Consider the following 26932-nt stretch of genomic DNA (forward strand, 5'->3'; position numbering starts at 1 on the left):
TTGCTGTTTGATATCTCTTTTATTGGATAAAGCATTATTATATTATAAAGCAGAGGGATTATAAAATGTATCAATTAATACAGCTCAAACTCATTATACAACTGGAGGCTTAAGCTAGAGTATTCTTAAATTCCAATGCTAATGCCTTAGCTTTGTAATTCACTTCAAATGCACAAAAATAATTTATATTTTTGATATCGCAAAAACACTATTTTTCACTATACAAAAACATCTTTCTAAATCCTCATGTTCTAAAAGTGCCTCTTTTTTTTTTTTTTTTTTTTACAAAATTTAGGAAGCTTTTTTTTTTTTTACAGTGGGGAGAAGAAAATGGTATACAAAAAGAACATCCACTGAGTATTTTAACAATAATAAGAAATTCATTTTTTTATTTGCATGTAAAATAATTTTGTTCAAACTCCTTAATAGGAACCACAAACAAGCAATTTTTTGTAGTGAACATAATTGTTTACCTAAGGCTGTTTATGATATGAGGGTGAAAGAGGAAAAACAAATTATACTGCTGCTTTCTGAAATGTAACTGATATAACACTATCTGGAGAGCCAGTGGATGGAGCACTTCATTCATTGTATATAGAAATTATAATAGACAAGAATAGTTGTCCTTCTGTCTCTTCTTCCAAAAGGTGGTGTTGATTTCACATTTAATAACAATAGTTAATATTCCCTAAGAGTCTCAAAAGCAATATTAGACATTCATAGCTGTCTGACCCAACCACAGTTAATTAGCAAACATTGTTCTCCTACCTATGCTGCTGGACAACAATAGCAAAGAGCTTTCTAAATGAAATACAGACCAATTTAAAACTCATAGAAGTAGGGCGCCTGGGTGGCTCAGTCGGTTAAGCGACTGCCTTCGGCTCAGGTCATGATCCCAGGGTCCTGGGATCGAGTCCCGCATCGGGCTCCCTGCTCTGCGGGGAGCCTGCTTCTCCCTCTCCCTCTGCCTGCTTCTCTGCCTACTTGTGTTCTCTATCTCTCTGTCAAATAAATAAATAAAATCTTTAAAAAAAAAAAAAAAAAAAAAAAAAAAAAAAACTCATAGAAGTAAATTTACCTTTAAAAAAAGGTAACAAAATACTGGTGGTAAAAAACATACTTTTAAGTTTCTAAATAGAAATATAGCCTTGAATATTAATGACAAAGAAAAAGAATTATTAACTTATAATAAAAGATACAATTTAATTTTCCATCATAATTTTATTTAATATTTTAATACAAAAACTTTATATAACAATTGGTGCTGCTGAAAGGTGGATTTTTTAACAAAAAATGTCTACAGTAGGAGGCAATATAATATAAAACTTATCTTTAACATATCACTAAATGTGTACTTATTGACTTTACAAACAATGAATTATTAAAAATGAAAATTAGTTCTATAAGGGATGCAATATACCACTTTTAAAATCACCCATCAAGTGATTCTAAGGGGAAGATGGCCATGGAGTAGGAGGACCCTAGGTTCACCTTGTCCCATGAACACAACTAGATAACTACCAAATGATCTTAAATACCCCAGAAATTGACCTGAAGTCTGACAGAACAAACTCCACAACTAAAGAGACAGAAGAGGCCACATCCAAAAGGTACAAAGTGCAGAGATTTGGTTTAGGGGAGGAAGGAAACACAACTGCTGTGGAGGGGAGGGAGCCCTGGTCCCACAAAAGTTGAGAGACAAAGGAGCACAAGGGAATACATAAGAAGACAGTTTCCCCAAAACCACTGGCTTGGAAAAAGGAGAGGGCCTGAATTTTATGACTTCTGGCAACCAGCAGAGCTTAAACCCTGGAGTTTTAAAGATCAGTGGGCTAGGCTGGGATAGAGCCTGGAGAGCACTGTACTGCTCCTAGAGTTAAGGCTGGTGAACAACCTGAGAGCAGACAGAATAAATACAGCAATGTGAAGAATGCCTGGGGCATATAGGGGGAGATTATACTCTCTTCTCTGAGAGAATCCCTGAGAGGCAGTATTCACTGAGACACCTTTCAGGGAACAAAGGAGCTGGATGGCACCATTTCTCTTGCCTGCCCCTCAGCATAAGCACAGAGCCACCAGTGGGAAGTAGCAAAACACTAACACTTGCTGCCTAAATTGCTTCCCATAAGCCCCACCACCCTGCACTCTAGTTTGACTGCCCTTTTCAGTCAAGCTTATCTCATTCCAACACCTAGTTAAAAATCACCACATTCAGGTCAGGGACCAAACACTGCCTACTGCAGGCAGGGAGAGCCTCTGCAGACAACTGGACTGAAGGATAGCAGCCAAAACACAAAGCAGAGCACACACAGCATACAGCAGAGACCCTGTGCACTACATGAATTCTTCTTCATAAGACCATTATTTTCAGGAGCAGGACACATAACTGGCTTTTCTAACACATAGAAGAAGGCAGAGACTTAAACAAAATGTTAAGACAGAGGAATTTATCCCAAAAGAAAGAACAAGATAAAGACACAACCAGAGAGCTAAGCAAAACAGATATAAGTAGCATGACTGATGGAGAGTTAAAAGAAAAAATCATAAGGACACTCACTGGACTTCAGAAAGTAATAGAGACATCAGTGAGACCCTTACCACAGAGATAAAAAAAGTAAAAGAATCAATCAGAAATGAAGAGTGCAATAAATGAGAATGGAAACAGGCTTGATGCAATGGACAGTAGGCTGGAAGAAGCAGAGGAACAAATTAATGACCTGGAAGATAAAATAATGGAAAATAATGAAGTTGAACAAAAGAGAAAGAATTATGCAACATGAGAGTAGACATAGGGAACTCAGTGACTTCACCAAACATAATAGCATCTGTATTACAGGAGTCCCAGAAGAAGAAGGGGAGAAAGGGGGTAGAAAATATATTTCAAGAAATAATACCTGAAAAGTTTCCTACTCTGGAAGGAAACATTCAGAACCAGGAAGCACAGAGAACTCCCATCAAAATCAAAAGGACAACACAAAGACATACTATAATTAACTTGGCAAAATAGAGTGATAAAGAAAAAAAATCTTAAAAGCAACAAGACAAAAGTCCTTAATTTACCAGGGAAAACCTGTAAGCCTAGCTGGAGATTTCTCAACAGAAACTTGGCAAGCCAGAAGAGTGGCATGATATATTCAAAGTACTGAATGAGAAACATCTGTAGTCAAGAATATTCTATCGAGCAAGGGTATCATTCAGCATAGAAGGAGAGCTAAAGAGTTTCCCAGACAAACAAAACTGAAGGAGTTTGTGACCACTAAACCAGCCTTGGAAAAAATATGAAAGGGGACTCCTTGAATGCAAAGGAGAGACCAAAAGTGACAAAGACAAGAAAGGATCAGGGAAAGTCTCCAGAAACAAAGACAAAACCATAAAATAGAAATAAATACATATCTATCAATAATTACTTTGAATATAAATGGACTAAATACTCCAATCAAAAGATATAGGGTATCAGAATAGATAAAAACAAAATACCTGTCTATATGCTGCCTACCACTCAATTTAGAACTAAAGACATGCAGATTGTAAGTGAGGGGATGGAGAAACATTTATGATGCAAATGGACATCAAAATAAAGCCAGAGAAGTGATGCTTATATCTGGCAAACTAAAAGTTAAAACAAACACTGTAACAAGAGACAGAGTAGGACACTATTTAATAAAGGGGACAATCCAACAAGATGTAACAATTGTAAATATTTATGCCTCTAACAAGGGAACACACAAATATATAAAACAATTAAAAAGAATATAAAGGGACTCATTGATAATAACACAATAATAGTAGGGTACTTTAACACCCTGCTTACATCAATGAACAGATCATCTAAACAGAAAATAAATAAGGAAACCAGGACTCTGAATGACACACTGGGCTACACGGACTTAACAGATATCTTGAGAATATCTCATCCTCAAACAGCAGAATACACACTCTTTTCAAGTGCACATGGAACACTCTCCAGAATAAATCACATATTAGGTCACAAAAGAGGCCTCAACAAATACAAAAAAGACTGAAATTATGCCATGTACCTTTTCTGACCACAGCATTATGAAACTAGAAGTCAACCACCAGAAAAAATTTGGAAAGATCACAAATACACAGAGGTTGAACAACATGCTACTAAACAATGAATGGGTCAACCAGTAAATCAAAGAAGAAATTTAAAAAAATACATGGAAACAAATGAAAATGAAAACACAACATCCAAAACCTTTGAATGCAGTAAAAGCGGTCCTAAGAGGGAAGTACATAGCAAAACAGGTCTATCTCAAGAAGCAAGAAAAATCTCAAACAACCTAACCTCACACCTAAAGCAACTAGAAAAAGAACCACAAACAACATGTAAATCCAAATGAAGGAAGGAAATAATAAAGATTACAGAAGAAACAAATGATATAGAAACTAAAACAACAATAGAACAGATCAATGAAACCAGGAGCTGCTTCTGTGAAAAAAAATAATAAAGTTGATAAACCTCTAACCAGACTTATCAAAAAGAAAAGAGAAAGGATACAAATAAATAAAATCATAAATAAGACAGAAGAAATAACAACCAACACCACAAAAAATAGAAACAATTACAAGGCAATATTATGAAAATTATATACCAACAAATTGGACAATCTGGAAGAAATGGATAAATTCATAGAAACATATGAACTATCATAATTAAAACAAGAAGAGATAGAAAACCTCAACAGACTGATATCCCACAAAGAAACTGAATCAGTACTCAAAAAACTCCCCAAAACAAAAGTCCAGGGCCATATGGCTTCACAGGTGAATTCTACCAAACATTAAAGAAGAGTGAATACCTATTCTTCTCAAACCACTCCAAAAAAAATAAATAAATAAAAATGGAACAAAACCCAGCAAATTCATTCTATGAGGCCAGCATTGCCTCATAGCAAAATGAGATAAAGATACCACTAAAAAAGAGAACTATAGGCCAATATCCCTGATGAACATGTATGTAAAAACTCTCAGTAAAATATGAGCAAACTGAATCCAACAATACATTAAAAAGAACCATTCACAGCCAAGTGGGATTTATGCCTGGGATGCAAGAGTGGTTCAATATTTGCAAATCAATCAATGTGATACATCACATTAATAAAAGAAAGGATAAGAACCATATGATCCTTTCAATTGATGCAGAAAAAGCATTTGACAGAGTACAACATCTCTTCACAATAAAAACCATCAACAAAGTAGGTTTAGAGGGAGTATACCTCAACATAGTAAAGGCCATATATGAAAAATCCACAGCTAATATCATCCTCAATGGGGAAAAACTGAGACCTTTTCCTCTATGCTGTGGAATAAGACAGGGATGTCCACTCTCACAAATGTTAATTATTTAACATAATACTGGAAGTCCTAGCCACAGCAATCAGACAACAAAAAGTAATAAAAGGCATCCAAATCAGCAAGAAAGAAGTCAAACTTTCACTATTTACAGATGACATGATACTCTATATAGAAAAGCCGAAAGACTCCACCAAAAAACTGATAGAACTGATACATGAATCCAGTAAAGTTGCAGGATACAAAATCAATATACAGAAGTCTGTTGCATTTCTATTCACCAATAATGAAGCAGCAGAAAAAGAATTGAAGGAATCAATCCCATTTACAATTGCAGCAAAAATAATAAGACACCTAGGAATAAACCTAACCAAAGTGGTAAAAACCTGTACTCTGAAAACTATAAAACACTGAAAGAAACTGAAGATGACACAAAGAAATGGAAATACATTCCATGCTCTTGGATTGAAAGAATATTGTTAAAACGTGTATAGTAACCAAAACAATGTACACATGTAATGCAGTTCCTATCAAAATATCAACATTGTTCAGTGCTAGAACAATCAATCCTAAAATATTTATGGAACCACTAAATACCCCGAATAGTTAAAGCAACCTTGAAAGAGAAAAGCAAAGCGGGAAGCATCACAATTCCAGACTTCAAGGTATATTACAAAGTTGTAGTGACCAAAACAGTATGGTACCGGTACAAAATAGACACATAGGTCAATGGAACAAAATAGAAAACCCCGAAATAAACCCCTTAACTGTAAGAGCAATTAATCTTCAACAAGGCAGGAAAGAATATCTAATGAGGAAAAGAACATCTCTTCAACAAAATTATGTTGGGAAAACTGGACCACTACATGCAAAAGAATGAAACTGAACCACTTTCTTACACCATACACAAAAGTAAACTCAAAATTGATTAAAAATCTAAATATGAGACCTGAAACCATAAAAGTCCTAGAAGAGAACCTAGGCAGTAACCTCTTTGGCATTGGTTGTAGCAACTTCTTTCTAGATATTTCTCCTGAAGCAAGGGAAACACAGGCAAAAATAAACTGTTGGGACTACATCAAAATAAAAAAGTTTCTGCACAGCAAAGGAAACAATCAACAAAAGCAAAAGGCAACCTACCAAATAGGAGAAGATATTTGAAAATAACATGTCTGATAAAGAGTTAAGCATGCAAAATATATAAAGAACTTTTAATACTCAACAACCAAAAATCAAATACTCCAATTAAAAATGGGTTGAAGAGGGGCACCTGGGTGGCTCAGTCATTAAGCGTCTGCCTTTGGCTCAGGTCATGATCCCAGAGTCCTGGGATCGAGCCCCGCATTGGGCTCCCTGCTCGGTGGGAAGCCTGCTTCTCCCTCTCCCACTCCCCCTGCTTGTGTTCCTTCTCTCGCTGTGTCTCTTTCTGTCAAATAAATAAATAAAATATTTTTTAAAAAATAAAATAAAATAAAATAAAAAATAAAAATGGGTTGAAGACATGAATAGGCATTCTTCCAAAGAAGACATCCAGATAGATGGCCAACAGACACATGAAAAGATGTTTAACATCACTCATTGTCAGACAAATACAAATCAAAACCACAATAAGATACCATCTTACACCCGTTGGAATGGCTAAAATCAACAACAAGAAACAACAGGTGTTGGCAAGGATGTGGAGGATGGAGAAACCTCTTGCACTGTTGGTGGGAATGCAAACTTGTGCAGACACTGTGGAAAACAGTAGGGAGGTTCCTCCAAAAGTTAATAATAGAACTACCCTACAATCCAGCAATTGCACTACTAGGTATTTACCCAAAGAATACAAAAATACTATTTCAAAGGGATACATACACCCTGATGTTTATAGCAACATTATCTACAATAACCAAATTATGGAAACAGCCCAAGTGCCCATCAACTATTGGTTAAGGAAGATATGGTATTTATATACAATGGAATATGAATTAGCTATAAAAAATAATGAAATCTTGCCATTTGCAAAGACATGGATGGTGCTAGGGAGTATTATGCTAAACAAAATTCAGTCAAAGAAAGACAAATACAATATGATTTCACTCACATGTGGAAATTAAGAAACAAAACAAATGAGCAAAGGGAATAAAGAGGGGGGAGAGTTGGGGCGCCTGGGTGGCTCAGTCGTTAAGCGTCTGCCTTCAGCTCAGGTCATGATCCCAGGGTCCTGGGATTGAGCCCCACATCGGGCTCCCTGCTCTGCGGGAAGTCTGCTTCTCCCTCTCCCCCTGCCCCTGCTTGTGTTCCCTCTCTCACTGTGTCTCTCTCTGTCAAATAAATAAATAAAATCTTAAAAAAAAAAAAGAGGGGGGAGAGAGAAAGAGAGGGGGGCAAACCAAGAAACAGACTCTTAACTATAGAGAACAAAGGATTTTTACCAGAAGGGAGGTGGTTGGGGGGATGGGCTAAATAGGTGATGGGGATTAAGGGAGGCACCTATTGTGATGAGCACTTGGTGATGTAGGGAAGTGTTTAGTCACTATACTGTACAACTGAAAATAATATACTGTATGTCAACTAACTGGAATTTAAATAAAAACTTTAAAAATCAAATAGAATAAAATCACCTATCATTAAGGCAGGATGCCTTGTGTTTTTAGGCTAAAAATAGTGTTCAGTATCACAATTCTCCTAAATTGCTTAAATTTAATTATTTTTCACACAATAAAATTGCCTTCCCATTTCCTGCTCCCAAAATAAAATCAATGATGATACTGACCATTCTGAGAACAAGTAATCCTCCAGGTAGAACTTGATTCATACATAGCTCATATATGAAAAAGTGATCAAAGCTTGACTGAGTGCAGGTGTTTTGTGCTGCATTTTCCGAATTACTGGACAATGGAATATAATGGAAGAAAGAGAAATTTTTCTCAAAGTAATATTGTGGCTACAATTATACTTTTGCTCCATCCTTAACACATTGATTCAATTGATGAATAACTACAGGATGACCAAAATTTACTTTTCACACTTAAATAGCATTCAGTTAATCCATTATTTCATTTTATTACCCATAATCAAATTGTGAAGTAAGTATTATTGTCTACATCTCACAGATAACGAAGCTGAAACTCAGAAAGTTTTGGAGGAAGTTTTCTATTACCATTACAAAAAAACCCTTAAATTGTAATTGCTCAAATATATTTAGTATTTAAAATCTATAAATTGACTGTTAGTTGAATCATCATTTTATCCATTTTAATTACAGGTTCAAAAATCTTCATTATCTTTTTTAGTATGACCATTTAGGTGACCCAATAATCAGTACTCCATTTTTTAAGTCAGTGTTTTCAGCCTAATTAATTTTCCAATTAATACAATTCTTAGAAAAAAATCTGAAACATTTTAAATCACTTTTATGTTCTTCTATTTCAACTACATTCAAAATAACTGCAATTTAGATAGGACAGAATTTTACAGGGATGCCTGGGTGGCTCAGTTGGTTAAGCATCTGCCTTTGGCTCAGGTCATGATCCCAGGGTCCTTAGATCGAGTCCGGCATGGGGCTTCTTGCTCAGCAGGGAGCCTGCTTCTCCCTCTGCCTGCTCTGCCTACCGCTCCCCCTGCTTGTGCTCTTTCTCTCTCTCTCTGACAAATCAATCAATCTTTAAAAAAAAGAATTTTACACATAAATGCAAATCTATACAAGTATATATTTTTAAAAATAAATTTTAAATAACAAAAATGCACCTATAGCCCTAGCATAAGATGGTCTGAATAAAATTAAATAATTTCATAAGTTTGTTAACCTATCTCCATAGGAAATAAGGGAAGACTTTTTTTTTTTTTTTTTTACTCCTTTTGGCAGTAAAAGGAAATAAGATTATCAGATATAGCCCCCAAAGGATACTAATAGTCTTAAAATAAAAGATCTTAGATTTACAAGAAAGTTATGCAAGAGATTTTCAGAGGAAGCAAGTTGTTTCACAATATTGTTTTCCTTAATTTCATTTTTTCAGAATTCAACACAGACATGGTAACAATCTCATATTGCCAAGTTCTTTAAAAGTCTAGGGTGCTCAAAAGAAGGAAGCCTCTTAAAAGATACTGTGTTAAAAGGCTTGGAAAATGCCCTGGATTGGAAGAATTAAATTTAAATTGTCTCACCTAATCGGTAGCTTTTCTTTAAACATATCTTTCATAATAGGCAATGCAGACAATGAAAATTAAAGATAATTTAAAGTACAAACTACACCTCTCAACAAATTAAGATACAATCACCCAGACCCTAGATAGAATAGTTCCTTTCCCAACCTAGAACATTTTATTTAAATCAGATTAATTCCAACCACAGTGCTGTGACATTTATTATTAGTAAGTCCTTCTAGAAATTAGAGTAACCTAAAGTCAAATGGCATTAGTTCTGTGGAACTTAAAAATCAATATAAGGTTTTCTTTTTTTTTTCTTTTCTAAGCTTCTAGAAAACTTGCAACATTTGAAAAACTGTATTCCATTATTTCTTTTAAAGCACAAATGGGATGGTCTGTCTAAACCTTAGTACAAAAGCATTTAGATGTTAATACTGTTTAGATTACAATGTGAGCATTTAGCCTTATGAGCCTGTTATTAGATATGAGGTATTATCATCAAGAATTAAATGCCAGTGATAGATAAGGGAAAAACAGCATATGCTGCATGGTTTGCAAAAGAATACATAAAATTATTTAATTGCTATGGCAGAAAGTTCATCTCTACAAGAAGAGCTAATGCCGAGCTTATTTATATGATGTGCCATCTAATTACTTACCACAGGAATGCTATTTGGCTCAGAAACACTAATCTGTTAGAACTCTCCCCTGGAAAGACAGAACTGCCCTAGGTAGTCCCATGCCAAATTCTCAGCATTTTGGTTATTCAATGAAGTCATACTGCCCCCCCCCAAAACTGGCAAAGTAGTTGGGATGTAGCCAATTAATCTCTACAGGGAATACCATAATCTTGGTTAACAAGAAATCCTAAAAGAACATAAATAGTGTCCTCCTCCCATATGCAGGAGATACAAATTCCCAGATTTCTAGTGGAAAATCAGATACAATTCCTAAAAGACATTCTCTAAATCAAAGACTGGTCCAGATACTTATGCCACAATCCCTGGGAGATGGAACATTTCAACTGTCAAGTAGGAGAGAAAACTATATGAGAAGACAAAGAGAGGTTCAATGACCTTGACGGTCTTGGTGAAGCACATGGTAAAGGCAGCAACCATGCCAAACAGGAGCCCAGTGAAAATGCTTCCTATTCCAACCAAAACCAAACCAAACAAAAAAATTTCCTTTCCCAGCCAAACTAGCCACTGGTTTGGTAGATGTTGTTTCATAGAAAGATTTGAACTGCTTGTAGAGCACCTGCATAAAAAAATTAGAGTGAATATATCAATCAGAAAAGCCTCAAAATATGTCCTATGTATCTTTCTAATTTTAAGTTTCTCAGCTTTGATGTCCTCCAACTTCCCTTTTCCTTCCCAACATGAGTTCCTAGAAAGTTTCCATATATCAAAAGATATTTCTACAGATCAATGTCAAACTATGTATGATTCTGTTTGAAATTTGTCTGATGGGCAGTAAAGATACCTGTTATGGTTAAGGCATTCTTATCTTACATGACTGGGAGGACTGTTGCCTCCAGAAGGTGTATCCCATTTTTCCCTTAATAAACTAATAGAAGATTAATATAGCATCAAAGAAGCATTGCCATTTTCTAAAACATATTAATGGCTAGTAAATCATATTATCTCAGTTCATATAACGAGTCTTTGGACTGAATTGATTATGGCCTAAATCAGAATTCAATTTTTATTTAAGCCTCAGGGGTGAGCATAAGGAAAACTAATTCACTACTTAGAAAGCTCATGCCTAGAATACTTAGAACAGTAACAGCATCATTAAGGAGACATAGTCCAAATATTAAACTATGAAGTTTTTCATTCACATGAAGTTCTTCAACTATAGAGAGTACAACCAGCCACAGGATCTACTGCAACAATCAAACTACCAAACCAAAAGTTGTGAGCAATGTCGTATCTTGAAGGTTGAAGTTCTTCACCTGAAACATGCCATACAGGGAAAGGCCTATCCCAAATGCACTCCATATGATTCCAACTACAGCATACAACAGAATTGTCCCTATGTTTTCAAAAAATGGACAGATGAGCATAAAATATCCCAAATCAATGGCTTTTGCTAAAAGTAAATATAGGAAAAATGTATTAGTGTCCATGACTGGTAGGGATTTGTCATTTAAACTGTAAATTAGTCCTCCCATGATAAGATCTACAAATAGGTTCAGGTACAACTGTGGGCATCTTATAGACGTGAAATCTTGGAAAAGAGAAAGAATATTATAACATCTACATTATCAATCATCTATATGTCAGCCTTCTTGTCAAGCCTCATGATTTCAGGAAAAGAGCTTCTCCGTCATTTCACATTTTTCATTTTAATAATGACTGAATAAAGATGCAGAGGCATAGATAGAGGCATTTTCTTTTATAATGAAAAAAAATATTTACTAATAGAATAAAAGTATCCATAGTTAAAAACAAGATTATTCATGTGCCTACAAATGGAAATGATCCATTTATCAGTTGGCAACATTCTTTTTCTCTTTTCATGATCATATTAATGGTCATCAGAGCTTAAAACTGAGAATAATTTAAATGTCTGCTTTGAATAATAAAAGCTGAAAAGGGCTTCAGTAATCATAACTAACTCTTCATAGATAAGGAATGATAATTAATTTGTCATAAGGAAATTGAGGCTAAAAAGCAAGGAGACTTTTCACTGTTATACAGTAAGTATGTGACAGAGCTGGGATGACAACACAGCCAGGTCTCCTGACTCCTATGTTCCTATAATTACCCCAAACTCTCCACTTGCTCTGATTGACAGACCTGTGCTTACATTAATTCATACCATTGTATTATCAAAATACAGTCCCAACTATAAAGTTCATTTTTTTTTCTCATGGAATGATAAGGGGTCTGTCATCCTGTTAGAGAAATGTATTCACCTCCAGCTGGCCACATGGCAACAGTTCTGTGTCTTTTTCTGTATTTTTTTTTTTACCTTCACCTTAGATTATTATGCTACATCATCATGCTCTAGCTTACAAAAAGCCTATAGATATAACTCTATCATCAACTCTCTTTGCTGTAGAAAAGACATCATCAGAGCTAATCCATCCCCTTCCTCTCTATGCTAATCCCCACCAATACACTGCTACAATCCTTTTCTAATATACCTGTGAATTAATTAACTGCAAATTTCTCAAGGATTGAGGCTACTTTTTACATTTATCCCCTAGCATATTGCTGGCACATAGAAATAGCTGAACAGATACTTATCAAATAAATAATAAAAGAAAGCCAGTTGGCTCCCAAGCTAAACTTTATCTTACAATAGTTTCAAAAGTGCTTTCACATATATTCCAATTGATTCTCTCATCACACCAACATAGTAATGTAAATACTGTTATTCCTACTTTAGAAATAATAAAAATGAGTCACAAAGAAGTACTTTCACTCATCCAAGAAATACTTATTGATTGCCTAGGTCCCAGACACTGGCTCCTAAATTGCTCAAATATTTAATAGCTCAAAGTAATCTCTTTACACCATGCTACTTCCCTCCTTATCCTTTATAAAATAATTTCTTCCCTCGAGGCATTGAAATAATTTGAAATTTCCTCATGGGAAGGATGGGGTCTTATTCACTCCATGAGCCAAATATAATGCTCCACACATAAAACGTGCTAAAAAACATTTGCTGAATTAGTAAATAAATGCTAATAAGGAAGCTGTATTTTAATTTACATTCTCTTACTAAGGTTATGGCAAAAAATCATCTGGCAGTAATGGCTCAGTAAAGTCCTATTTAAACAAATGGGGATGGATGACCTATTGGGAAGTCCCTTTTGTCCTATAATCCTGACATTAACATTTAATTAGACTATTTACTGAAATAAATATATCTAGTACTGCAAAAATGATTTAAAAGAACCTTAATAATCCACAGGTGCTAATTATTGTCACCCAAGACAACATGTATTTCTATCAGGGAGGTATTGAGACCAGCAGTCCAGTTCCGGTTTATGAACTTCACAAAGCATCTTCTCTCTCTGGGCCTCAGATTTCCTATCTATAGAATGAAAGTGTTGGATGAGAATCATCTCTAAAAATTTTTTTTTTCCTGCTCTGACAAATTATCCATGCTATAATCTATGGATTTTGTGTGTGTCATCATTAAATATTACATTTTGGGGCACCTGGGTGGCTCAGTCAGTTAAGCATCTGCCTTTGGCTCAGGTCATGATCTCAGGGTCCTGGGATGGAGCCCCATGTCAGGCTCCCAGCTGAGTGGGGTGCCTGCTTCTCCTTCTCCCTCTGCCTGCTGCTCCCCGTGCTTGTGCTCTCGTTCTCTCTCTCTCTGTCAAATAAATAAATAAAATCTTAAATAAATAAATATTACATTTCATGAATGGTGAAGCTTCAGTATCTATAAAGTTACTTAAATAAAACTTTAGAATGCAAAACATGATTTTAGAATAAATTCATTAACAAATAAAATTTTAAAGATTCTTACATGTTTTTTGGACATCTTTTTTGGTTATGAACATATAAATAAATGGTCACTCAATCATAAATACATTGAACTGTTGAAGGACTCATAAGTTTTTAACATCACCAAGGCAAAAGCCAGATAAATTACTAAAGAACATAAAAGGAAGGAGGCGCTAATATGAGGGAGCAGTAGGAGGACCTTGGCTTGCCTCATGCTTGGAACACAGCTAGATAAATATCAAATCATTCTAATACCCAAGAAATTGATCTGAGGACTGCCAGAACAAACTGCACAGGTAGAGGGAAAGAGGCTGCATTGTGGAAGGTAGGAGATGCATAGATGTATTTGTGGGAGAAATAGATTGCAGGTGCTATGGAGGGGAGGGAGCCCTGGTCGTAGAAAAAGGCGAGAGGGAAAGAGAGAGAGAAAGGAGTGCACAGGAGATCACACAAGGAAAACACTTCCCCAAAGCCATTGACTGGGTAAACAAGAGGGTCTGATTTTTGTTAGGTTTTACAACCAGTGGGGCTCAAAAACTAAAGTTTTAGAGGTCTGCAGCATGGCCAGTGTGGAGCCCTGAGTGCTCCTGTGGAGAAGAAGGGCAGATAGGCTGGGAACAAAAGGCCTGATCTGAGGATCCCCTGGGGTGCAATGGGAGAGATGGTTCCCTCTTCTTGGAGTATATCTGAGAGAGGTGGCATTGCCTCTCTCAGGACAAAGAAGCCAGCAGGCGCCATTACCATCTCACACAGGTGCAGAGACACCTGCTGAGGGTGGTTAACCTGGAAACTTGCTCTTTGGTGCACTTTACTCCAAACTCCATACCCCTGTGCTTTGGTGCAACTGTTCTTCTGGGACAAACCTACATCAATCCCAGTGTGGCAAGACCTTTCCCCACAGGACAAAAATGGGTCCCTGCCATGCCAGGTCCCAAAAGTTTGGAATTTTAAAAGTCAGCCAACCTGCCTGGGCTAGAACACAGGCATACTGTGCTGCTGGGTGGGCAGACATCCTGGACACAGACAGGGTGAAGGTAGGGATGGGAAGGAAGACTGGGACACATTAGGGAAGATTGGTTGCTCTTCTGGGAGGGCTTCCCAGACACCAGCAGGCACAAACTCACCTCTCCGAGGATGAGGGAAGGGACTGGAGCCATTTCTTTCCCCCACTCTTTAGCATAAACTACTTTTGGTAAGCAACACAGTGACAACGGTGGCAGCCTAAACCACTTACACCAAGCCCCACCACCCTGCACTCTGCAGGTGCTTCTTTTCTCTGACAAGTGTGCCTGAGAACCAGAGCCCTGGGAACTTCCCTTGAAAGAGCAGCACAAACCCCTCACATATACCACATCTACTGACCCTAGAGTTCTGCATAGCTTCAGCTCTAGTGGAAATAACATCATGTCTCTTTTAATAAGCAGATCAGAGCATATCTAATTAAAACCTGCCACACTCTGGCCAAGGTCCAAATACTTCCCACTGCAGGCAAGGAGAAATTCTGCAGAGGACTGATTTGAGGGAAAGAGCAGGCAAAACACAGCAGCATAGTGCACACAGCATACACTAGAGACACTTCAGAAAGGCCAGGCCCTGAACAGTATATGACCTCTTCTTTATAAAGCTATTTTTTTTAATTTAAATTCAATGAATTAACATATAGTGTATTATTAGTTTCAGAGGTAGAGTTTAGTGATTCATCAGTTGCATATAACACCAAATGCTCATTACATCAAGTGCCCTCCTTAATGCCCATCACCCAATTACCACATCCCCACATCCACCACCCCTCCAGCAATCCTCAGTTTGTTTCCTATAGTTAACAGTCTCTTACGGTTTGTCTCCCTCTCCATCTTATTTTATTTTTCTCTCCCTTCCCCTTATTTTATTTTTCTCTCCCTCCCTTGATCCTGTTTTCTTTCTTAAATTCCACATATGAGTGAAATCATATAATTGTCTTTCTCTGATTGACTTATTTCACTTAGCATAATACCCTAGTTCCATCCACGTTGTTGCAAATGGCAAGATTTCAGTTTTTTGATGGCTGTGTAATATTCCATTGAGCTGTGGGGAAAAAAATCCTTTTAGCAGGCAGCAGGAGACAAATATTCCAGCTTGCCTTTATCTGGTCTATTAAGAAAAAAGTGCCTTTCTTAACATCTGGAAAAGCCCTTAAATCCCTATTGTTAATCAGCTCCATGGGAGAGCCTTGGGAAATTGCTCACTTACCTATTTTTGCCAGAGAGGCTAACATATTCAGTGTGTGATCCCAAAAGGGACCTGCACAAGCTGGTAATCCAGAGAGAAGAGGACTGTGTGAGTAAACACCATTGAGCAATTATCCTGTGTTTGTTCAGTTTCCCAGCTGCCATTTTCTGCCCTCGGGTCCAGTGGTGCCACAAGCTAACCCCGGAAGTTCCCAGAAGCTAGGAGCAGAGCTACTCCAGCAGCAGAGGAAACAGGAGCTCCAGCTCTGCCAGTTGTGCTTGCTAAAGTAGTTAATTTCCTCCCCAGCGCACATGCTCACCAAAGTGGTTTGCTATCCCTGATCCTTAGACCTGCTGCATAGTATTTAATTGATCAGTGGAAACTCCTGGAGTCTCATATAAGAAATGCTGAGCTGTTATACTCTGGAATTAAACGAACCCAGAGCCAGCAAAGGGAGAAACCTGGGACAAATTCATTGATTGACATGGGAAAGTATTTTACCCCCAGCCTTAACTCAAAGGAAGGAAAACTGAGACAGGGAAACCGAAGGCACCCCAAGAGAGAAAAAAACAAAAACAAAAACAAAACTGATTTTTCCCCTTAGCTTCTTTTCTGGCTTCTATTCTTGCTAGGACCTGAACCCCACCCCACTTTACACTTACCCTGCAATGCAAATAGCATAGGTCCTCCTCCTAAGGGACAAAGAGTTAATGATTCTTTAGAATAAATGACATCTAAGGAAGGACCAGGTGACAATTACCAGACAAAGTTATCATATCTGCATTCCAGACTACCGCCAAGACCTCCGGGCTCCAAGGAATAACACCTGGGCCCTTGTCTTTGTTCTAACTGGTTCCTGGATGCCTGAAAGAACACAAACACCAGACCTCTATCTTCAATAAAACGCCCCAAACCCCAAAGAGGAGACTCCCTCCTTTCTTTTCTGAGTCTCCCAGACACTCACTCCATCTGCTATCTGCACTCTCTCTCTCCAATAAACGCTGCTTTCTCCTCCTGCTGACTCATGTTTGATTCCCATCCTGTGCGAAGCCAAGGACCCTCTGAGCTGTTACTGCGGGACCCCCCTCTGGGTCCTGAGGCCCGGCCTGCCGGAATCATCTTGGCGACCACGAAAGGACCCGGAGAGGAATCCCAAATTTGAGTCTGCGCAGCACAATTTGGCTTTCGGGAAAGGGTAAATTCCTCTGGGAAAAAGAGTTGGTTTAATGCTGACGTAATTCCTGTCTCCGTGCTTTTCTGTGAAACTGGTCTTTCTTCTGGAGGAAGGAAAACTGGAAAAACCGGTCTGATAACCTGTTCTTTCTTACTCCTTTCTCTCTGCTCGTAATTGCTTCAGCACCCCTGTGGCGTCTGTCCGCTCTGCCCACCCCCCATCTCCCTGGGAATCCCAAATTAGGCCAGCTAGCACCTGTACTTGCTCTTTCCTTTCCCTGGCTGGTGACTCAGATAACTGGCAGGAGGTTGCTCCCCACTCCTCTTTGTGCTACTTCAACTGACTCTGAGGCTTTACTTTCACTTTAACTGGGAACTCTTTTTACTTTGGCTTCCAGACAACTTCGAGGCTGTTAGTTGGCATGAGAGACTGAGTCACTCAGCTCCGAAGAAAAGGAACACTTGCTTTTTCCTGCTGAAAGGTGTTCTTGGGCGACTAAGAACCTAAGGAAGTGTAGGAGGTCATTAGTCCTGAAGTGAAGCCATCCTACAGAAAAATTCCCCTCATGATAATTTCTGGCTCGCCTAGGGATGCACACATGAGGATTGATCATCCAGTGCTGAGTCCCCACAGTGGTTTTAGACTGCCGCTGGGAGAAACTGAGACACGTAAGAGGGGAAGATCGCCCATTGGTGACACTGGGCAAGTTTTCCCAACAAGCAGCACATTCCATCTGCCACTTTCTTTCCCTAGAACAGTCCAGACTCGTAACTCTCTCTCTCTTTCTTTGCTTTTTGTTCACTGCCAGATGGATGTCTCCTGCTGGCAATTCTGGGATGCTGGAATTGCGTTGGGGATTGCTGGCCAATCCCATTGTTAAGGATCAAAGCTCGAGAATAGAGAATGGTTCCGCAGCCCTGAGTTGTACCAGTTTTAGGCTTATGGGTGGGGAGTGGGGGGAGACATGAATCAGGCTGAATTGTGTCAAATGTTGGAGAAGGAATTTATACCTAATGTCGTTTTCTATGTTTTGCATACCCCACCCCCTTACTATGCATGGCTCTTTCACACTGCTTTGTCTGCTCTCTCTGAATTTTTACATTTTTGCCCTTAAAACTGTCTACTCCACCACGGCTTACAAAAACACTGAAAATTATGTTGTCTGGAGGAATTAATAGTCTTATATAATTACCATAGGATTCAACAACAGTGGGCTTCCCTATCCTAAGAGATTATCTTCCCTTTTGGTTTCTTGGAAACACCATCATTTGTATTCAGCTTGCATGGCTGGAACCTCAACAGCCCCTAACCTCATACTCTGCCCCAGAACTCTGGCATTCCAGTCGTTTTTTGTTTGTTTGTTTTTGTTTTTTTCTAGGATTCTCTCTTTTAAACCATAAACCTACAATTTTACCGAAGATAGTTCAATTGGTTGACAGATTAAACTGTGACAAATTAGACCCCATTTTGTTATGCTTGTTCTGTATGTTAACATCCAGACCCCCTCATCTTGTAACCCCAGCTTAAATGCCTTTTAAAACATTTGCTTTGCCAAATCCCATACTCAGGCTTGAGGAAATCTCCATTCCTCTGCTCATTTGTATTACAGGCCAGAATGGGGGCAACAGTGAGCACTCCAACAGATTCCCCATTAGAATGTTTGCTACATAATTGGGCACGATTTAAGCTGGATAAATTGAAGAGGAAGAAACTAATATTCTATTGTAATAAGGCTTGGCCTCAATATCAGTTGGGGGACCAAGAAACCTGGTCCACAAATGGGACTTTGAATTATAACACCATTTTACAGCTTGATTTATATTGTAAGAGGGAAGAGAAATGGAATGAAATGCCTCATGTTTTGGCCTTTATGGCGCTGTATCAGGACCCTATATTAAAAGGACAATGTAAAGTTTCTGTGGCCCAAGTTCCTAAATCAGCAGAGGGACCTGAAATCCTTAAACTGACTTTGACATTTGATCTGATTTGGGGGACCTACAAATCTTATTGTCTCATTGCTGCACCATGAGGAGTGAATGAAATGATGCATAGTCAAGCCAGTTAATTATGATAAAGTAATAGAAGTAACTCAAGGAAATGATGAAAACCCAGCTTTCTTTCAAGGTAGATTAGTGGAGGCTTTGCAGAAATATACTAATACAGATCCCAATTCTCCAGAAGGACAGTCATTGTTGACTGTGCATTTTATCCTACAATCTGCAGCAGATATTAGGAGAAAATTACAAAAGGCAAGAGCTGGACCCCAAACTCCTATGAACCAATTGTTGGATATGGCTTTTGCTGTCTTTAATTAATAGAGACAGGGCAGAGAAGGAGGAGAAGTTTGTCCAAAATATGCAGCATGCCTAGCTCTCAGCCATGGCATTGGGAACACTGCCACCCCAGGATCACCCAATACGGAAGCCTGTGAGGATGGAGTCTGGCAAAACCAGACTAGGGCCCCCAGCTTGCAAAAAGCTGGGCCCCAATAAATGTGCCTTCTGTAAGATGGATGGCCATAGGAGAAAGGATTGTCCACCTCTCCTTCCTCCTGTTTCTGCATCACCATGGGCACAACTTGCATAACTGGCTTCTATACCATCCTCTGTGCCTCTGGAGCCATTGGCTCCTGCTCCTCCTACTCTCACTATCAAGAAGTAAAGAGCACCCCAAGATGTTAGGCCAACTCTTTATGAGGTTCAAACTGGAACACCTTCCAAATCAACATGAATTGAACCAGGAACCCCCTTGGACTTAAACCACCCACTTCAGATTTCCCCACAGGTGCCCCAAATAAAATTGACAGTGGGGAACAAATGGATTGACTTTTAATAGATACTGGTGCAATATATTCTATATTAAAGCGAATTTAAGTTTTTAGTTTAAATAAGAGAGACATGTCTTTAAGTTTATCAGCATTGAATATAATACTTTTATTTTACCAAGGTTTACTAAAGGTCAAATAAGCTCATGTGATCTCTTGCAATTTGCAGCAAGAAGATGACTTAAAATGATGATTAATTTTGTCTGTCTCATAAGATTTTTCATGGTTAATTGTTAAGAACAAGTAGGTTGAATAAATAAAAAAAGGTTTATAGGTAAAACTTTTAAATAGCTTTCGGAATTTTTGGTAACCCAAAACTTTGAAGTTTTCCTAAGTTAAATGATAAATTGGATTGAATTCACTAGATAGCTAAGTCTTTTCCAAATAAGATAAAATACCAAAGCATTGACTACTGAATGTAGGTTTGTGTTGTTGGCTTCTTGTTGCAGAGAAACAGGATACTTGGGCCTGTTGGTAAACACACTTTATGCTTACTGAAAGACTGTAGTATGGGAAAACATGTTTTTAAGAATTGTGAAATCTGGGCGCCTGGGTGGCTCAGTTGGTTAAGCGACTGCCTTCGGCTCAGGTCATGATCCTGGAGTTCCAGGATCGAGTCCCGCATCAGGCTCCCTGCTCAGCGGGGAGTCTGCTTCTCCCTCTGACTCTCCTCCCTCTCATGCTGTCTCTCATTCTCTCTCTCTCAAATAAATAAATAAAATCTTAAAAAAAAAAAAAAAAAGAATTGTGAAATCTATTCATGAATTTCATATCTAAAGAATTCTGGTGTAACAGATAGCTCACAATTGGTTATTACTCAATTTTCATTGGATACCAAGGCTTCTAAGAGTTAAAATTATGCTAAATGTAATTAAGACTGAAGGAAATAAGGAAAGCAACTTTGTATGTAGGAAAGTAAGAGATAGTGAAAAAGATATAAGTAATGAAGGATAGTCAGATGAAAGGCAGTCAGGGACCAAGAGCATTCCCCTCACTACCAGCCTTAAGAAGAAACCACACTTAAAAGGATTTTAAACCACCCTGGAAGGAGCTCTCCACCCTTTCCCATGAGATAGGTAGATGAAAAAAACCTGATTGGGTGAGAGGCATAGGGAGGGTTAATCAGATTAAAACAGCTCACCAACAAATCCCTAAAAACCCCTAGATCTAACCACCAAATTGGCAACCCTCTCAGGTCCCCTCCCTCTTCAGGAGCTTTGTATTATTCTTCAATAAACTTCGCTTTACTATCACTCAATAAACTTTGCTTTGCTGCTCACCACTCTGTCTGGTCTACCTCTTAATTCTTCAAAGCGGCATGACCAAGGACTGAGTGCACTAAAGGAAAAGAAATCCTATAACATAAGGAATGGGAATATACGTTGTTGAAGGAAAAAGAAAGTATTTTTTTTCTTCCTAAAAATGGGACTGGTTGTTCAGAGAGAAAAGGCTTGGACAAAATCTGAATGAAAAAAAGTTGTAGGTTTGTAAAGAGAAACCTTTGGAAAAGAATTTTATGAATGGTCAGGACTAAGGTCGAAATGAATGTATTTTAAAAGTACACTGGTATATGATTGAAATTCTGCTTTTCTCTTTTAGAAAGACAAAGTTAACAAAGTTTTTTTCTTTTCTTTATCTGCCCAGAAAACCAAAGCATCTATGTTTGTCTTTATCAGGTCTTTGATTACTTAAGAAATTTAAACTTCTCAATATTAAACTAGCTAAGTTTTGCTAACAATTATATAACTTCCTATAGAATCCCTCATTCCCACCTTGGTAAAATGTAAATATTAAATTTATAATGATCTGTAGTCCTATTTGGCATGTGCTTTAAAACTTCTGAGGTTTTTTTTTCTTTGTTATTATTTTTTTATTATGTTCAGTTAGCCACTGTATAATACATCATTAGTTTTTGATGTAGTGTTCAGTGATTCATTAGTTACGTATAACACCCAGTGCTCATCACCACACATGCCCTCCTCAATACCCATCACCCTGTTACCCCCTCCCCTCTGAAACCCTCAGTTTGTTTCCTGTGGTCCATAGTCTCTCATGGTTTGTTTCCCTCTGTCATTTCTCCCGCTTCAGATTTCCCTCCCTTCCACTATGGTCCTCCTTGTTACTGCAAGGTGGTGAGAGTGGGAATCCCTGTTGCGTTCCTCACCTTAAGGGAGAAGCTCTCAGCTTTTCCCCATTGAGAATGATATTCACTGTGGGCTTTTCATACATGGTTTTTATGATATTGAGGAATGTTCCCTCTATCCTTATACTGTGAAGAGTTTTAATCTGGAACGGATGTTGTATTTTGTCAAATGCTTTTTCTGCACCAATTGAGAGGATAATAAGGATCTTGTCTTTTCTTTTATTAATGTGCTCTATCACGTTGATAGATTTGTGAATGTTGAACCACCCTTGCATCCCAGGAATAAACCCCACCTGGTAGTGGTGAATAATCCTTTTAATGTACTGTTGGATCCTATTGACTAGGATCTTGTTGAGTATTTTGGCATCTGTGTTCATCAGGTATAGGGGTCTGTAATTCTCCTTTTCGATGGGATCTTTGTCTGGTTTGGGGATCAGAGTAATGCTGGCTTCACAGAATGAGTCTGGAAGCTTTCCTTCTGTTTCTATTTTTTGAAACAGCTTCAATAGAATAGGTATTATTTCTTTTTTAAAAGTTTGGTAGAATTCCCCTGGGACTCCATCAGACCCTGGTCTCTTGTTTTTTGGGAGTTTTTTGATCACTTCTTCAATTTCGTTGCCAGGTATTGGTCTATTCAGATTGTCAATTTCTGCCTGTTTCAGTCTTGGTAGTTTATAGGTTTCCTGGAAGGCATCCATTTCTTCCAGGTTGCTTAATTTATTGGCATATAATTGCTGATAATAATTTCCAATAATTGTTTCTATTTTTTTTGGTGTTAGTCATGATCTCTCCCCTTTCATTCATAATTTTATTAATTTGAGTCCTTTCTCTTTTCTTCTGGATAAGTCTGGCCAGAGGTTTATTGATCTTATTAATTCTTTCAAAGAACTAGCTTCTAGTTTCATTGATCTGTCCTACTGTTTTTCTGATTTCTATTTCATTGATCTCTGCTCTAATCTTTATTATTTCTCTTCTCCTTCTTGGTTTAGGTTTTATTTGCTGTTCTTTCTCCAGTTCCTTTAGGTGTACTGTTAGCTTACGTATTTGGGATTTTTATACTTTTTTGAGTGAGGCTTGGATGGCTATGCATTTCCCCCTTAGGACCGCCTTTGCAGTAACCCATAGGTTTTGGACCAATGTGTTTTCATTCTCATTGGTTTTCATAGATTGTTTTAGTTCTTCTTTGATTTCCTGGTTGACCCAAACATTCTTGAGCAGGATGATTTTTGGTTTCCAAGTGTGTGAATTCCTTTCAAATTTTTTATTGTAATTGAGTTCCAGTTTCAAGGCATTGTGGTCTGAAAATATGCAGGGAATAATCTCCATCTTTTGGTATTGGTTCAGACCTGATTTCTGACCCAGTGTGTTGTCTATTCTGGAGACAGATCTGTATGCATTGGAGAAGAATGAGTATTCTGTTGTTTTAGAGTGGAATGTTCTGTATATATCTATGAAGTCCATCTGGTCCACTGTGTCATTCAAAGTTCTTGTTTCTTTGTTGATCTTCTGCTTAGATGATTCATCTATTGCCGAGAGTGGAGTGTTGAAGTCTCCTACTATTAAAGTATTATTATCAGTATGTTTCTTTATTTTTGTTAACAGCTGGCTTATATAGTTGGCTGCTCCCATGTTGGGGGCATAGATATTTATTATTGTTAGATCTTCTTGTTGGATAGACCCTTTAAGAATGACATGGTGTCCTGTCCTTACTATAGTCTTTAGCTTAAAATCTAATTTGTCTGATATAAGAATTGCCCAGCTTTCTTTTGAGGTCTGTTGGCATGAAAAATGGTTCTCCATCCCCTCACTTTCAGTCTGGATGTATCTTTAGGTTCAAAATTAATCTCTTGTAGACAGCATATGGATGGGTCCTATCTTTTTATCCAGTCTGCAACCCTGTGCCATTTCATGGGAGCATTTAGGCCGTTCATGTTGAGAGTGATTATTGAAAGATATGATTTTAGTGCCATCATGTTGCTTGTGAAGTCCCTGTTTCTATAGATTATCTCTGTAAATTCCTGGTCTATATTACTCTTGGGGTCTTTCCTCTTTTATAGAACCCCCCTTAATATTTTTTGCAGTGCCGGTTTGGCGGTCACATATTCTTTCAGTTTCTGCCAGTCTTGGAAGCTCCTTTTCTCTCCATCCCTTCTGAATGACAGCCTTGATGGATAAAGTATCCTTGGCTGCATGTTCTTCTCATTTAGTAGCCTCAATATGTCTTTCCAGCCCTTTCTGGTTTTCCAGGTCTCTGTGGACAAGTCTGACATTATTCTGGTGTTCCTCCTTCCATAGGTAAGAAATCTCTTTCCCCTGGCTTCTCTCAAGATGGTTTCCTTGGTTCTGGGATTTGCAAGTTTTACTATTATATGCTGGGGTGTGTGTCTATTCTCCTTGATCTTGGGAGGGGTCCTCTCTGCCTCTTGGACACTAATGATTGTTTCCTTCCCCAGATTAGGGAAGTTCTCAGCTACAATTTGCTCAAATATACCTTCTAGTCCTCTCTCTCCACCTCCTCAGGGATCCCAGTAATTCTGACATTGGAACGTTTCATGGTGTTTTTAATCTCTCTAAGTCTGTTCTCATGGATTTTAAGCTGTTCCAGGCCTCCTCCTGTTCCTGCCTTTCTATCAGCTTATTTTCTAGATCACTAATTTGTTTTTCTGCCTCATTTACCCTAGCTGTTAGAGTATCCAGTTTAGACTGCATCTCATTCATAGCATTTTTAATTTCAGTCTGATTAGCTCTCATTTCTGCCCTTAGAGATTCTATGTTGCCATTAATGGTTTTTTTCAAGCCTAGCTATTGACTTCATAATTGCTACCCTGAAGTGTGTCTCTGACATCTTGCTTATATCCATATCCATTAGGTCTGCAGGAGAGGCCATTTTCTCTGGTTCTTTTCTCTGTTAGGAGTTCCTCCTCCTGGTCATTCTGTTGAGGGGCGGTTGAGGGAATGTACAGAGCCCAAAATGTCAACCACAATCCTGGCAAGATGCACCCTGGAACAATCTAGAGCGGTCGGAAGTCACCACTGGAAAAAAAAAAGCAAAATGGAACCCAAGAATAAAATTTATAAAATTAAAAAATTAAAAAGAAATAAAAAATTTTAAAAATTGAAAATTAAAAAGTGGTGGGGTGAGGGGAGGGAGGGCTGTAATCTCTTAGTGTGGGCAATGTAGGGTGTTTCAATTCTTCCTGGGTGTATTTTGTTCTGTTTGTTAGAGGACACTACTTCCCAGAGTTACAGGGAAAATAAAACTGGGATATATATAAAGGTAATATTGAATAAGGAAAAAAGGACTACATTGAAGCTTATATCTATATAAAAAAAATATATGTGTGTGAAAACATACAAGTTTAAAAGCTACTATGAAATATGTTATATTAAACATAGTTGAAGTGAGAAAAAGGTGAAAAGAAAAAACAGGGAGGAAACATGAGAAAGAATAAAAAGAGGAAAAAAGGAAAAAAAAAAAAAAGGTTGTATCTGAAAAATACGCCAGCCTTGAGGCAATGCCTGGAGTTCAATATACAATTTTCCCCTAGTGTTGGGGTTTTACAGTCTTATGTGATCCATAGGGTTGTCGTCCTCTTGTTCTTCCAGTTTGTCTTCTAGGGGAGAGGCCTGCTGTGCTGTTTCTCAGGGGGCTGGGCTCCGTGGAAACCGTTTTTTTTGGCTTTTGTTCTCTGGCAGCTTTCTGGGATTTTTCTGAGGGTCAGAGCAAAGGAATATGTCCACACACAAACCTCTGACCCAGCACAGAGAAATCACAGGCTGCTCTCCCCTGAACCCTCCAGAGCACAGTCTCCATTTCTGTAAGTGCTGCTGAAAACCACAGCATCCCCCGGGGGGTGCATGTCCCCAGCGACCCTCTCAGCATTGGACTCAGGAGCCCGGCTTGTCTCTGCCCTTTGTGCTTCCAAAACCCCGAGCCAGAGCCATCCCGGGTCCACATGCGCTTGCCCTGGCAGCTCACAGCCCACCAGCCCACCACTAGCGCTCTGCAAGTTATTGGTGGTCCCCTGGTGCAGGACGCTTTTGCGCTCTGGTGTTATATCACTTTCCAGGGCCCAGCTTATGACGGCTCCCTCCCCCTTCTGTTTATCTTCCAGTATCTGCCTACAGAATCACGACTCCACCCTCCATACCTCACAACTGGTGGAGAATTTCTGCTTGTAGAGATCCAGATATATATTCTTACATCTCAGGCTGATTTCGCCGGTGTTCAGAATGGTTTGGTAGATATCCAGCTAAATTCAGGGGACCAGTTGAAACGGAGTCCCCTACTCCTCTGCCATCTTGCCCCCCTCAAAACTTCTGAGGTTTTTAACTAACTTCTTGAGATTTGAATTGTAAATGAAGTCTTTTTGACTAGTTAGGCTTGTTTATTTGGTATGTTAAGTTATTTAGGAAGCACTGTCAAACAAATAATGATAAGCTTTAAATTGTATTGTATGGGTAAATGCTATAAATGTTCTAAAAATAGACATGAAATTCCTGAAGTTTTAATATGTTTTCATATAAGGTCATCACCTGATATTCCGATTATTGAAGTGTTATATGTTACAGAAATAACTGAATTTCCTTGTCGGCTACATTATAATGAACTCTCATATCAGATCTTTAACCATATTCAATTTTTAGTCTTTTGTCACTTATATTTA

General features: G+C 38.2%; 1 long non-coding RNA gene across 1 annotated transcript in view; it reads left to right on the forward strand.

Moving 5' to 3' along the window:
* The first annotated feature begins 17222 nt into the window (after positions 1-17222).
* LOC144380464 (uncharacterized) overlaps positions 17223-26932 on the forward strand; it is a 45200-nt gene continuing 35490 nt past the window's right edge. The window contains exon 1 of the long non-coding RNA XR_013444621.1: positions 17223-17319. This is a non-coding gene — a long non-coding RNA (uncharacterized LOC144380464). The remainder of the gene's footprint in view (positions 17320-26932) is intronic.

This window comes from Halichoerus grypus, chromosome X (assembly GCF_964656455.1).
Source record: "Halichoerus grypus chromosome X, mHalGry1.hap1.1, whole genome shotgun sequence".
Taxonomy (NCBI): Eukaryota; Metazoa; Chordata; class Mammalia; order Carnivora; family Phocidae; genus Halichoerus; species Halichoerus grypus.